Source organism: Palaemon carinicauda, chromosome 11 (assembly GCF_036898095.1).
Source record: "Palaemon carinicauda isolate YSFRI2023 chromosome 11, ASM3689809v2, whole genome shotgun sequence".
Taxonomy (NCBI): Eukaryota; Metazoa; Arthropoda; class Malacostraca; order Decapoda; family Palaemonidae; genus Palaemon; species Palaemon carinicauda.
In genome coordinates this window covers 56,327,136-56,341,362 of record NC_090735.1, presented here as the reverse complement: position 1 = coordinate 56,341,362, position 14,227 = coordinate 56,327,136, and the positions used below count along the sequence as shown (strand labels likewise).

At 43.2% G+C, this 14,227-nt stretch overlaps 1 protein-coding gene across 2 annotated transcripts in view; it reads right to left on the bottom strand.

The window, feature by feature from the left end:
- CSN5 (COP9 signalosome subunit 5) overlaps window positions 1-13,361 on the bottom strand; it is an 81,811-nt gene extending 68,450 nt beyond the window's left edge. Inside the window, exon 1 of one of the 2 annotated variants that reach the window (XM_068383031.1) lies at window positions 13,224-13,361. The gene's annotated coding sequence lies outside the window, so the exon portion shown is untranslated. Of the gene's footprint in view, window positions 1-13,202 lie in introns of both variants that reach the window. The other variant, XM_068383032.1, reaches the window with a different exon arrangement.
- Between the last annotated feature and the right edge of the window lie 866 nt (window positions 13,362-14,227).

Genomic DNA, 14,227 nt, shown 5'->3' with positions numbered 1-14,227 from the left:
TGGACCCTCCCTACTACTTCGTCAGTTTGTTCCCACCCTACACAATTGTATCATGGTGATGGGCAGCAACTGGCGCCAGGATAAAGACGCTCGTGACGTCATTAGAGCAATGGCGTCCGTTTGTTTACGTCTCGAGTATCAGTAGTAGCCACGAGTGAGATTAGCTGTGGAACGGCTCCCAGCTATTCTCAGCCCTTACACACCGAAGCGTTAACTCTGTTCGGGGTGGAGATAGCTATGTGGCACGACCAGACATGCGTGTCCCCTGTTGTATTACGATGTCTTAAAGGGAAACCTTTGAGATACTCGCTCCAGAAGTTAGAATTCTGTGATAACCTGTGGTTAAATTCTCTGGGAATATCTTAGTAGTCTTATACCCAAGGAAGCTACCAAACAGGAACCTTCCATCAGGACGCCATGGCTATCTCACCCAAAAATAGATTTTTCGCTTCGCTCAAAATCCGTTTTTTATATGTTTATAATAAATGGAAAGTTAATCGAAGAGGCCTAATAAAGGCGGAGAGATATAAAATATATAGAGGAAAATCTATAATTAATTTATAACGTGATAAGATAATTACTAAAAGCCTAAACACACTTCCGTCTAAGGGAAGGATCGGCCATTTAAAAGTGAAAGAAAGTCCATACTCTCTTTGTCACCATAATTAAATCTATCCAATACGAGTTCAAGATTTAAGATGAAGATAAAACACCTGCACTGCGAAAGCTCAAACCAGAATATAGTACTTCACCAAAGATGATGGGAAAAACTCCAGGTTTCAACAGCGAGTAAAGTACGTCTTGTCGACACGTCGACAGAGAGAAAATTGAGTCTTTGTTTACATAGAGCTTGGTATCTGGCCGAAAGATGGCGCTGTTGGGCACACCCGCAACCTGTATAGCGATCGCTGGCGAGTTTTTTCTGTACAGTTTGTCTGTTGAGCAACAGAGTTGCAGCTATATATTCACCGGCTAAGTTAAATATTTAAAAATTTATTTTGGTGTTCTTATTGTTCTTAAACTTCTCTTGTAGTTTATTTCCTTTCCTCATTGGGCTATTTTCCCTGTTGGAACCCTTGGGCTTATGGCATCCTTCTTTTCCAACTAGGTTTGTAGCTTAGCAAGTAATAATAATAATATTAATAATAATAGTAATAATAATACTAATAAGACTCTCCCTCCAATACAGGGAAAATAAGGGCAGAGATCTTTCATCCCAACCTGCAGTGTATAATGAGACAAAGAAGCATTCTCAAGGGTACATTGAGTATTCGGTAGGTGTCACATATACGCAACTCCTAAAGATCAGTAATGTAGGACTTCCTACTCCATAAAGGGGAAAAGAACCAAGGAACTATTCTATCTTGACCAGCAGTGTGTGAAGAGATGATATAGGTAGTGGAGGAACTTAAGTTTTCCTTCTAATGATGCTTCTAAGCCAACAATACAGCAAAAAGTAAAGATATCTAGGAACTCCATGAAGAGACAGTATTTTGAGAAGATACGTTTCTGGTACCCTTTCACACAGACCGACCGTGAAGTATAAAAAGAAACAAGTAGTTGACCATTTTGGGAGTGCATTTTTACTCTCCATTGGCTAAAAGCAATGTGAAGAGCTCAGTGGCCTATCAGGTGGCCAGGGAACAGTAACTAATCCCCTTGTCATTAAAATTTTAACAGACCCATTCCAGCTACTCTGAAAACATACTCCTATTAAAGGACTACTAGTTTTGGTAGACATTTCCAATCTCCAATTACAGACACTTTCACTGTTATGTGACTTTTCCTTGAAAAATCTATTTCCTCCACATCTAAAAAGCCTCGGTCGACCTCTAATGGCGACAAATTGAAAAAGTTCCACATCGATATTCATTTAGCTAAGATATCTTTATCGGGAATATTCCAAACAAGAAGCCATTCCTCTTTTGGAGAGAATAATAGGTGTTAATAGTGTGTCTATCAGAGATCGAGTCTTGAACACTTAAATTAATCTTATTGGAGGAAAATCATGACAAATTCGTAGATAATATGTTATTTTGATTATAAAATAAATTTTTGAATATACTTACCCAGTGATTATATAGCTGCAACTCTGTTACTCAACAGACAACTCTACGGTAAAAACTCGCCAGCGATCGCTACACAGGTTGCGGGTGTGCCCAACAGCGCCATCTGTCGACCAGATACCCAGTCCTCAATGTAAACAAAGACTCAATTTTCTCCTCGTCCCACTGCGTCTCTATTGGGAAGGAAGGGAGGGTCATTTAATTTATCATCACCGGGTAAGTATATTCAAAAATTTATTTTATAATCAAAATAACATTTTTCAATATTTAACTTAGCCGGTGATTATATAGCTGATTCACACCCAGGGGGGTGGGTAGAGACCAGCAATATATGTTTACACTTTTATGAGCTAAGAGTTTTTATTTCATTTTAGAAGTTATCAAAATAACAAAAAACAAAATAAATAGGTACCTGGTAAGGAAGTCGACTTGAACAATTACTCTGCCTTTTAAGTACGTTTTCCTAACGGAGCCTCGCGATCCTCTTAGGATGCTGATCGACCCCTAGGATCTGAAGTATCAAGGGTTGCAACCCATACAACAGGACCTCATCAAAACCCCTAATCTAGGCGCTCTCAAGAAATGACTTTGACCACCCGCCAAATCAACCAGGATGCGAAAGGCTTCTTAGCCTTCCGGACAACCCAAAAAACAACAATAAAAACATTTCAAGAGAAAGATTAAAAGGGTATGGAATTAGGGAATTGTAGTGGTTGAGCCCTCACCCACTACTGCACTTGCTGCTACGAATAGTCCCAGTGTGTAGCAGTCCTCGTAAAGAGACTGGACATCCTTTAGATAAAAAGACGCAAACACTGACTTGCTTCTCCAATAGGTTGCGTCCATTATACTTCGCAGAGATCTATTTTGCTTAAAGGCCACGGAAGTTGCGACAGCTCTAACTTCGTGTGTCCTCTCCTTCAGCAATGCTTGGTCTTCCTCACTCAGATGGGAATGAGCTTCTCGTATTAACAGTCTGATAAAGTAGGATAAATCATTCTTTGACATAGGCAAAGATGGTTTCTTAACTGAACACCATAAAGCTTCAGATTGGCCTCGTAAAGGTTTAGTTCGTTTTAAATAGAACTTAAGAGCTCTCACGGCATAAGACTCTTTCTAGTTCATTGCCTACCATATTCGATAAGCTGGGAATATCGAACGATTTCGGCCAAGGTCGAGAAGGCAGCTCATTTTTGGCTAGAAAACCAAGTTGCAGCGAACATGTAGCTTTTTCTGACGAAAATCCGATGTTCTTGCTGAAGGCATGAATCTCACTGACTCTTTCAGCTGTGGCTAAGCATACCAGGAAAAGTGTCTTTAAGGTGAGATCTTTCAGGGAGGCTGATTGTAGCGGCTCAAACCTGTCTGACATGAGGAATCTTAGTACCACGTCTAAATTCCAACTAGGTGTAACCAAACGACGCTCCTTCGTGGTCTCAAAAGACTTAAGGAGGTCCTGTAGATCTTTATTGTTGGAAAGATCTAAGCCTCTATGCCGGAAGACCGATGCCAACATGCTTCTGTAGCCCTTGATAGTGGGAGCTGAAAGTGATCGTTCTTTTCTCAAGTATAAGAGAAAGTCAGCTATTTGAGCTACAGAGGTACTGGTAGAGGATACAAATACTGACTTGCACCAGTTTCGGAAGACTTCCCACTTTGATTGGTAGACTCTAAGGGTGGATGTTCTCCTTGCTCTAGCAATCGCACTGGCTGCCTCCTTCGAAAAGCCTCTAGCTCTCGAGAGTCTTTCGATAGTCTGAAGGCAGTCAGACGAAGAGCGTGGAGGCTTTGGTGTACCTTCTTTACGTGTGGTTGACGTAGAAGGTCCACCCTTAGAGGAAGACTTCTGAGAACGTCTACTAGCCATCGAAGTACCTCGGTAAACCATTCTCTCGCGGGCCAGAGGGGAGCAACTAGCGTCAACCTTGTCCCTTCGTGAGAGGCGAACTTCTGCAGTACCTTGTTGACAATCTTGAACGGTGGGAATGCGTATAGATCTAGATGCGACCAATCTAGGAGAAAGGCATCTATATGTATTGCTGCTGGGTCCGGGATTGGTGAGCAATATATTGGGAGCCTCTTGGTCATCGAGGTTGCAAAGAGATCTATGGTTGGTTGGCCCTAAGTGGCCCAAAGTCTCTTGCATACATCCTTGTGGAGGGTCCATTCCGTTGGAATTACTTGCCCCTTCCGACTGAGACAATCTGCCATGACATTCAAGTTGCCTTGGATGAACCTCGTTACTAGTGAAATGTTTTGACCTTTTGACCAGATGAGCAGGTCCCTTGCGATCTCGTACAACGTCAGTGAGTGGGTCCCTCCTTGCTTGGAGATGTACGCCAAGGCAGTGGTGTTGTCCGAGTTCACTTCCACCACTTTGCCTCGAAGGAGAGGCCTGAAGCTTTTCAAGGCCAGATGTACTGCCAGTAGCTCCTTGCAGTTGATATGCATGATCCTTTGACTCGAGTTCCACAGTCCCGAACATTCCCAACCGTCTAACGTCGCGCCCCAGCCTACGTCCGATGCGTCCGAGAAGAGAACGTGGTTGGGAGTCTGAACAGCCAGGGGAAGACCCTCTCTTAGGTTGATACTGTCCTTCCACCAAGTCAGGCAAGACTTCATCTTCTCGGAAATGGGGATCGAGACCGCTTCTAGCGTCTTGTCCTTTTTCCAGTGAAATGCTAGATGGTATTGAAGAGGACGGAGGTGTAGTCTTCCTAATGACACAAATTGTTCCAGGGATGATAGCGTCCCTACCAGACTCATCCACTTCCTGACTGAACATAGTTCCTTCTTCAGCATGTTCTGGATGCATAACTGGGCTTGGCTTATTCTGGGGGCCGACGGAAAAGCCCGAAAAGCTAGACTGTGAATCTCCATCCCTAAATACACAATAGTTTGGGATGGGACCAGTTGTGACTTTTCCATATTGACAAGGAGACCCAATTCCTTGGTCAGATCTAGAGTCCACTTTAGATCCTTCAGACAGCGACGACTGGAAGAAGCTCTGAGAAGCCAGTCGTCCAAATAGAGGGAGGCTCGGATGTCCGATAAATGAAGGAATTTGGCTACATTCCTCATCAGCCTCGTAAACACAAGAGGAGCTGTGCTTAGGCCAAAGCACAGGGCTTGAAACTGGTAGACAACCTTTTCGAAAACGAATCTCAGAAAAGGTTGGGAGTCCGGGTGGATAGGGACGTGGAAGTAGGCGTCCCTTAGGTCTAAAGAGACCATCCAGTCTTCCCTTCTGACCGCTGCTAAGACTGACTTTGTGGTCTCCATGGAGAACGTCTGCTTTGTGACAAAGACATTCAGAGCACTGACGTCTAGCACCGGCCTCCACCCTCCTGTCTTCTTTGACAACAAGAAGAGTCGGTTGTAGAATCCCGAAGTTTGAAGGTCCGAGACTTTGACCACCGCTCCCTTCTCTAGTAAAAGAGACACTTCCCGTTTCAAGGCTCGTCTCTTGTCTTCCTCTCTGTACCTGGGAGAGAGATCGATGGGAGACGTTGCTAGAGGGGGTTTCCGTACAAAAGGGATCTTGTACCCCTCTCTGAGCAACTTCACAGATTGTGCATCTGCGCCTCTCTTTTCCCAGGTCTGCCAGAAGTTCTTGAGTCTGACTCCCACTGCTGTCTGAAGATGCGGGCAGTCAGACTCTGCCCTTAAAGGACTTGGATCCTTTCTTCTTTCCTCGTTTCCCTTCGGCACGAGCACCTCCTCTGCTGGAGGCTCTGCCACGAAAGGGCGGAATAAAACGGGACGCTGGAGTGTCCATCCTTGGTCTAGCTGACAAGGTAGGCAAAGGGGTAGCTTTGCGAGCGGAGGACGCAACAAGATCGTGAGTGTCCTTCTGTATCAATGAAGCGGCTATTTCCTTAATCAGGTCTTCTGGAAAAAGGCCCTTGGAAAGAGGAGCAAAAAGAAGCTCGGATCTCTGGCACGGTGTAACTCCAGCTGAAAGGAATGAGCATAGGTTTTCACGCTTTTTAAGGACTCCGGACACAAATGATGCAGCAAGCTCATTAGACCCATCACGTACGGCCTTGTCCATGCAGGACATAATGAGCAAGGAAGTCTCTTTCTCTGTCGGAGAGATCTTTCTGCTTAGGGCTCCTAGACACCAGTCTAAGAAGTTAAAAACTTCGAAGGCCCTAAAGATACCTTTCAAAAGGTGGTCCAGGTCCGAAGATGACCAACATATCTTTGAGCGTCTCATGGCAAGGCGGCGGGGAGAGTCTACAAGACTTGAGAAGTCGCCCTGGGAAGAGGCAGGAACTCCCAAGCCGAGAACTTCTCCCGTGGCATACCAGACGCTCGATCTAGAAGAGAGTCTAGCAGGGGGAAACGCAAAGGCTGTCTTCCCTAAACTCTTCTTGGACTGCAACCATTCTCCTATCACCCGCAAAGCTCTCTTGGACGAGCGTGCGAGGACGAGTCTAGTAAAGGCAGGAGTGGTAGACGGCATGCCTAACACAAACTCTGACGGCGGAGAACGAGGAGCCACAGAAACAAACTGGTCCGGAAACAGTTCTTTGAAAATGGCCAACACTTTCCTAAAGTCCAAAGAGGGTTGAGTAGACTTAGGCTCGTCCAAATCTGATTGTGGTTCATCTATGTGTGCAGCAACATCATCATCAGAAAGTCCCTCATCCGATAACTGATGAGGAAACGGCAACGGAGTGGGTAACGGCTGGTTCGCTGAGTCCGGTCGCACGGGTGCATGCGTGACTGAGCCGGACGCAACGTCATGGAACTGCTGCCCAGTCTGTGAGCTGGCAACAACCATGGCAGTGCGGGGATGCACAGCGTCTACTCCAGACTGTCTGGACTGATGTGGGTGCGCAGTGGAAACCACACTGGGTTGCGGAGGTTGACGCACCGCGTCAAAACAAAGCAACTCTGACGGTTGTTGAACCTCCCGAACGTCAACGGCAACCTCCGTGCGTCGCTTAACGTCAACATGCGGCTGGCAGATCACACTGGAACGCATGGGTGGAGGAACTCTCTCAACTGGTGTGCGTGAGAAGGTTACCTCAGCGTCCACAGGACGCACAACCGATCGTGTGGAAGGTTGTAGGCTAGGTATTGTACTAGCTGGTGCGGCAGCAACCTTCTCCGCACGAAAGTCCTGCATTAGAGACATCAGTTTAGACTGCATGTCTTGCAGTAGAGACCACTTAGGGTCTACGGGAGCAGGTGCGGCGACAGACGGTGTTACTGTCTGAAGCGGTACCGCTTTGCCTCTCTTAGGCGGTGAGCAGTCATCGGATGACGGCAGCGAGTCCGAACTGACCCATTGGTTACAACCGGGCCGTTGGACTTGCGCTGAAGGGACCGACTTGCGTTTTAACGGTCGTGAGACCTTGGTCCAGGGTTTCTTGCGAGAAACACCTTCCGAAGACGAGGTATAAATGGGCTCTCTCGTCTTAGTTAGGTAGGAGCGATCTTGGGTAGATACGCCCGATACCACGGAGGGAACGTCTGTTCGCTGATTAAAGCCTCTCGAACCCATTTGTCGTACGACATTGCTTCTCCCCTGGACTTGGGAGCTTGCAAGAGGTCCCGGACTAGGAGGACGACAGGCACGAACAGACGAACCCTCAAGCGCAACACTATCCACAACACTATCACTCAGCACTTTAACACTTCCCACTGCACTTTTGCACTTAAGCTCCTTCACATCCGCCATGAGCTGATTACGGTCACTAGCAAGGGACTCAACTCTCTCACCCAGAGCCTGGATGGCACGCATCATATCAGCCATCGATGGTTCCTGAGTGCCAGGAGGGGGGTTAGGAGCAACCACTACAGGGGAAGGAATAGGTTGTGGGGCATGAGGAGAGGATATATCAATAGAACGAGAAGAACTTCTCCTAACTCTATCTCTCTCTAGCCTACGTGTATACTTTTGAAATTCGATGAAATCGAATTCCGAAAGACCAACGCACTCCTCACACCGATCTTCCAATTGACAGGTTTTATCCCGACAATTGGAACAAACAGTGTGAGGGTCGATAGAAGCCTTCGGAAGACGCCTTGAACAGTCCCTAGCATTGCACTTCCTAAATTTGGGGACTTGTGAAGGGTCAGCCATTTTGAATTGGTCAAAGGGAAATTCAAAAAACTATCAAAAAGTCATCAACAAAGAATCCGTTATCAAAAAGAGTTCAAGGATTTGTGTGAAGAGAAACCCTGCACAGCGAAAGCTCAAAACTAGAATAAAGTACTTCACCAATTAGATGTGAAAAAACTCCAGTTTAGCAACAGCGAGTAAGTACGTCTTGTCGACACCTCGACAGAGAGAAAATTGAGTCTTTGTTTACATTGAGGACTGGGTATCTGGTCGACAGATGGCGCTGTTGGGCACACCCGCAACCTGTGTAGCGATCGCTGGCGAGTTTTTACCGTAGAGTTGTCTGTCGAGCAACAGAGTTGCAGCTATATAATCACCGGCTAAGTTAAATATTGAAAATTGTATTTTTCCTAACTATACAAACCTTAGCTATTTAATATGGGTATTACTTTCAGCGTAGCTGAAATAACGAGCCATTAAAATTTAACGAGGGTTAACTACCCACACCGCTAGTTAGCGGGGGTAAGGGAGGGTAGCTTGCTACCCCCCCCCCCACACACACACACACACACCTGTGCTTGAGCTCACTTTGCTTGGAGGTAGGACTTCAAGGGGGATAGGGCTGGCGGGCAAGTTTGATTAAATAGCTAAGGTTTATGTACATACATACACACATATACCATGGCACTTCCCCCAATTTTGGGGGGTAGCCGACATCAACAAAGAAACAAAAACAAAAGGGGACCTCTACTCTCTACGTTCCTCCCAGCCTAACAAGGGACTCAACCGAGTTCAGCTGGTACTGCTAGGGTGTCACAGCCCACCCTCCCACATTATCCACCACAGATGAAGCTTCATAATGCTGAATCCCCTACTGCTGCTACCTCCGCGGTCATCTAAGGCATCGTAGGAAGCAGCAGGGCCTACCGGAACTACGTCACAATCGCTCGCCATTCATTCCTATTTCTAGCACGCTCTCTTGCCTCGCTCACATCTATCCTCCTATCACCCAGAGCTTCCTTCACTCCATCCATCCACCCAAACCTTGGCCTTCCTCTAGTACTTCTCCCATCAACTCTTGCATTCATCACCTTCTTTAGCAGACATCCATTTTCCATTCTCTCAACATGGCCAAACCACCTCAACACATTCATATCCACTCCAGCTGCTAACTCATTTCTTACACCCGTTCTCACCCTCACTACTTCGTTCCTAACCCTATCTACTCGAGATACACCAGCCATACTCCTTAGACACTTCATCTCAAACACATTCAATTTCTGTCTCTCCATCACTTTCATTCCCCACAACTCGGATCCATACAGCACAGTTGGTACAATCACTTTCTCATATAGAACTCTCTTTACATTCATGCCCAACCCTCTATTTTTTACTACTCCCTTAACTGCCCCCAACACTTTGCAACCTTCATTCACTCTGACGTACATCTGCTTCCACTCTACCATTTGCTGCAACAACAGACCCCAAGTACTTAAACTGATCCACCTCCTCAAGTAACTCTCCATTCAACATGACATTCAACCTTGCACCACCTTCCCTTCTCGTACATCTCATAACCTTACTCTTACCCACATTAACTCTCAACTTCCTTCTCTCACACACAATTCCAAATTCTGTCACTAATCGTCCAAGCTTCTCTTCTGTGTCTGCAACCTGTACAGTATCATCCGCAAACAACAACTGATTTACCTCCCGTTCATGGTCATTCTCGTCTACCAGTTTTAATCCTCGTCCAAGCACTCGAGCATTCACCTCTCTCACCACTCCTTCAACATACAAGTTAAACAACCACGGCGACATCACATATCCCTGTCTCAGCCCCACTCTTACCGGAAACCAATCACTCACTTCATTTCCTATTCTAACACATGCTTTACTACCTTTGTAGAAACTTTTCACTGCTTGCAACAACCTTCCACCAACTCCATATAACCTCATCACATTCCACATTGCTTCCCTATCAACTCTATCATACACTTTCTCCAGATCCATAAACGCAACATACACCTCCTTACCTTTTGCTAAATATTTCTCGCATATGCCTAACTGTAAAAATCTGATTCATACAACCCCTACCTCTTCTAAAACCACCCTGTATTTCTAAGACTGCATTCTCTGTTTTATCCTTGATCCTATTAATCAATACTCTACCATACACTTTTCCAACTATGCTTAACAAACTAATACCTCTTGAATTACAACACTCATGCACATCTCCCTTACCCTTATATAGTGGTACAATACATGCACAAACCCAATCTACTGGTACCATTGACAACACAAAACACATAGTAAACAATCTCACCAACCATTCAAGTACAGTCCTTCAACATCTCAGCTCTCACACCATCCATACCAGATGCTTTTCCTACTCTCGTTGCATCTAGTGCTCTCCTCACTTCATCTATTGTAATCTCTCTCTCATTCTCATCTCCCATCACTGGCACCTCAACACCTGCAGCTGCAATTATATCTGCCTCCCTATTATCCTCAACATTCAGTAAACTTTCAAAATATTCCGCCCATCTTTTCCTTGCCTCCTCTCCTTTTAACAACCTTCCATTTCCATCTTTCATTGTCTCTTCCATTCTTGAGTCAGCCTTCCTTACTCTCTTCACTTCTTTCCAAATCTTCTTCTTATTCTCTTCATATGAATGACCTAATCCCTGACCCCACCTCAGGTCAGCTGCCCTCTTTGCCTCACGTACCTTGCGCTTTACTTCCACATTTTTCTCTTTATATTTTTCATACTTCTCTATACTATTACTCTGCAGCCATTCTTCATAAGCCCTCTTTTTCTCTTCCACTTTTACCTTCACTCCTTCATTCCACCATTCACTGCCCTTCCTCATACTGCCTCCAACAACCTTCTTTCCACACACATCACTTGCAATCCCAACAAAATTTTCTTTTACTAACTTCCACTCCTCCTCGAAATTGCCAGTTTCTCTTACTTTCACTTCGTCAGATATCATTTTCAACCTTTCCTGATATTTACTTTTCACCCCCGGTTTTATTAGCTCTTCAACCCTCACTACCTCCCTTTTACATCCACCTATTCTATTCCCCCATTCTTTTACTACAACTAATTTTCCTTCCACCAAAAAATGATCAGACATACCGTTAGCCATACCCCTAAACATGTGCACGTCTTTCAATCTTCCAAACATTCTTCTAGTTATCAACACATAATCCATTAATGCCCTTTCTACTACTCTTCCATTTGCCACTCTTACCCACGTATACTTATTTTTATCTTTCTTTTTGAAAAAGCTATTACTTATCACCATCTCTTGCTCAACACACATATCTACCAGTCTCTCACCACTCTCATTTTCACCTGGTACGCCATACTTCCCAATGACACCTTCTACCTCTCCAGCGCCCACTCTAGCATTTAAGTCACCCATAACAACTACATAATTCCTTCTACCCAATCCTTCTACACAGCTAGTTAATTCATTCCAGAACTCATTCCGCTCTTCTTCACTTTTCTCACTACCTGGCCGATACGCACTGACAAACGCCCAACATTCCCTACCCAACCTAACCCTTACCCATATTAACCTAGATGATATCTCCTTCCATTCCACTACTGTACCTGTCATCCATTCACTCAGCAATAAGGCCACACCCTCTCTCGCTCTTCCCCTTTCAATCCCAGACACTCTACCAGACATTTCACCAAACATCACTTCACCCTTTCCTTTTATCTTCGTCTCACACAAGGCTAATACATCCATCCTACTATTCCTAAACATACTTCCAATTTCACATCTTTTACTCTCTATCGTACTACATCCACGCACATTCAAACACCCCAAAACTAGAGTGCGGGGAGCAGTCACTCTCCCCCCAGCTCCATCTCTTTGTCAATGTCTCACAGGATGTAGATACAGGAGAGGAGGTTCCTAGACCCCTCGTCCCGTCCCTTTTAGTCGCCTCTTACGACACGCAGGGATAACGTTGGCACTATTTGTTCCATAACTGACATACAAATCACGCTATTTAATAGGGGTGACTCACCCCTTAGGAAAGGTGGGCATCCCACCCAGCACTAGCTTTTTGGCTTTGCCCGGGGACTCGTTATTTGAGTGTCAGCACCCAAGAAATAAAGAGTCCCTGCACCTCGCTAGAACCTCTTAATGGCTTGTCATTTCAGCTATGCCGAAAGTAATACCCCTATTAAATAGCGTGGTTTGTATGTCAGTTACGGAACAAATATTCTTATAGGTTTAAGGACAGGTTAAACTTGGAAACATATCTGAAAAAACCAAGTTTCAGAAGAGATAATGGTTGGGAAGTAAAAACTGGATTACAACCTGTGTTGGGCTAAACTAATAAGGACATGGAGTTATAGGGCTGGGGTCATACCAGGGGCATTGTCCACCAGGTCGGTAAGGATGCGAATCACATACATTATTAGGACAGATGGGGAAACTTCGGTTAAATCATAATCTTGCATTTAATTCCGTTTAAAATATGGTTTTTCAGTCATAATTTCTAGAACTACAGTATGTAAGATGAATTTTATGGAATATGGATTTCCAACAACCATTTTTATCAGAATCGTTGAAATTGCCTGTAAATACACTAAGAGCACCTTTCATTTTCTTCATTAGGGATATTGTACTATACTACAATATTACCAAAGAGTCTGCACCTACGACAAATAGATATTGTAGGTCCTGTAGGACACAGTTCCCGGGTGATAGGACCAGCAAACCAGCCCATAAATTAAATACAGTTAACATGGATTTAATAATCAATCTGGGTTATGCTACAAGACTAAAGACAAAGGATGTATTTGAAAGTATATGATGGTAAATTTTCTTGTTCCAGACATTTCTATCCAATATCATCGGATGTAAAATTTTACAGTTCAGAGAGACCTTATTAGTGGTGGCCTAAACTCAGCCTATGATAGACCTATAGGTACATACAAAGCTAAGCTGGGCCTGAAAATGTTAGTTTCCATATAACCAAAGATAAATACTTATCATATGCAATTACCTAGAGGAATTCTAATATTTACTTACAACAATAAAGATAAGTCTCACCTTTCTCGATCAATCGCAAGTCACAAGAAACAACAACTTCAAGAACTGGAAGTAGAGGTTAGCAATTGGCTCTTAACCCAAGGCTGCTCGATTCTTGAGTGTCATCAAAACAAAATGTTAAACTAAGAGTAATGTGTTGTTTCTCAAAACCCTCATTCCAACATAATCTATGAAAAAGAAAAGTATGGTAAATATTTTGCTGACAAATGTAACAAAACTTTTAATTAAGTTAAAAATAATTTATTTGACTTTCATTAGCCAGTTCTCATAGAATCACATTAGAATGTTTGATAGGGGCTACGAGGGTTATGGTGATTCTCAATCTAAAAGACAAAATGAAAAATGTAACTTCTTAATTAATAATTTTGTTTGGCCGAAATGCAAGTAGTTCTAATTAATTAAAAGCGTAATTTAAATTTGATTCTCTATAATACAACGAGTTTGATCCCAAGCTTAGATACGATTATTATGTTAAATTTAATTACAGGATTAAGCCCAACACCTGAACCTGAACCATATGCGACGGTCACAGGTGCTTTTCATATATATATATATATATATATATATATATATATATATATATATATATATATATATATATATATATATATATATATATGTGTGTGTGTGTGTGTGTGTGTGTGTGTGTGTGTGTGTGTGTGCATATGTATAATATATATATATATATATATATATATATATATATATATATATATATATATATATATATATATATATATATATATATATATATATACATATATATATATATATATATATATATATATATATATATATATATATATATATATATATATATATTCACAATTTGAGAGTCGCCTAGTACAATGAAATAAAAAATGAAATATCGTCAGTAGGCATAACACAAAGCGGGGAACTAACAAACATATATATGATCAGGTGTGAATAAAATGGAGTATAGAAAAGGGATGTATTGTCGTAAATGTCATCATATAATACGAAAATAGTTAAAGATTACACAT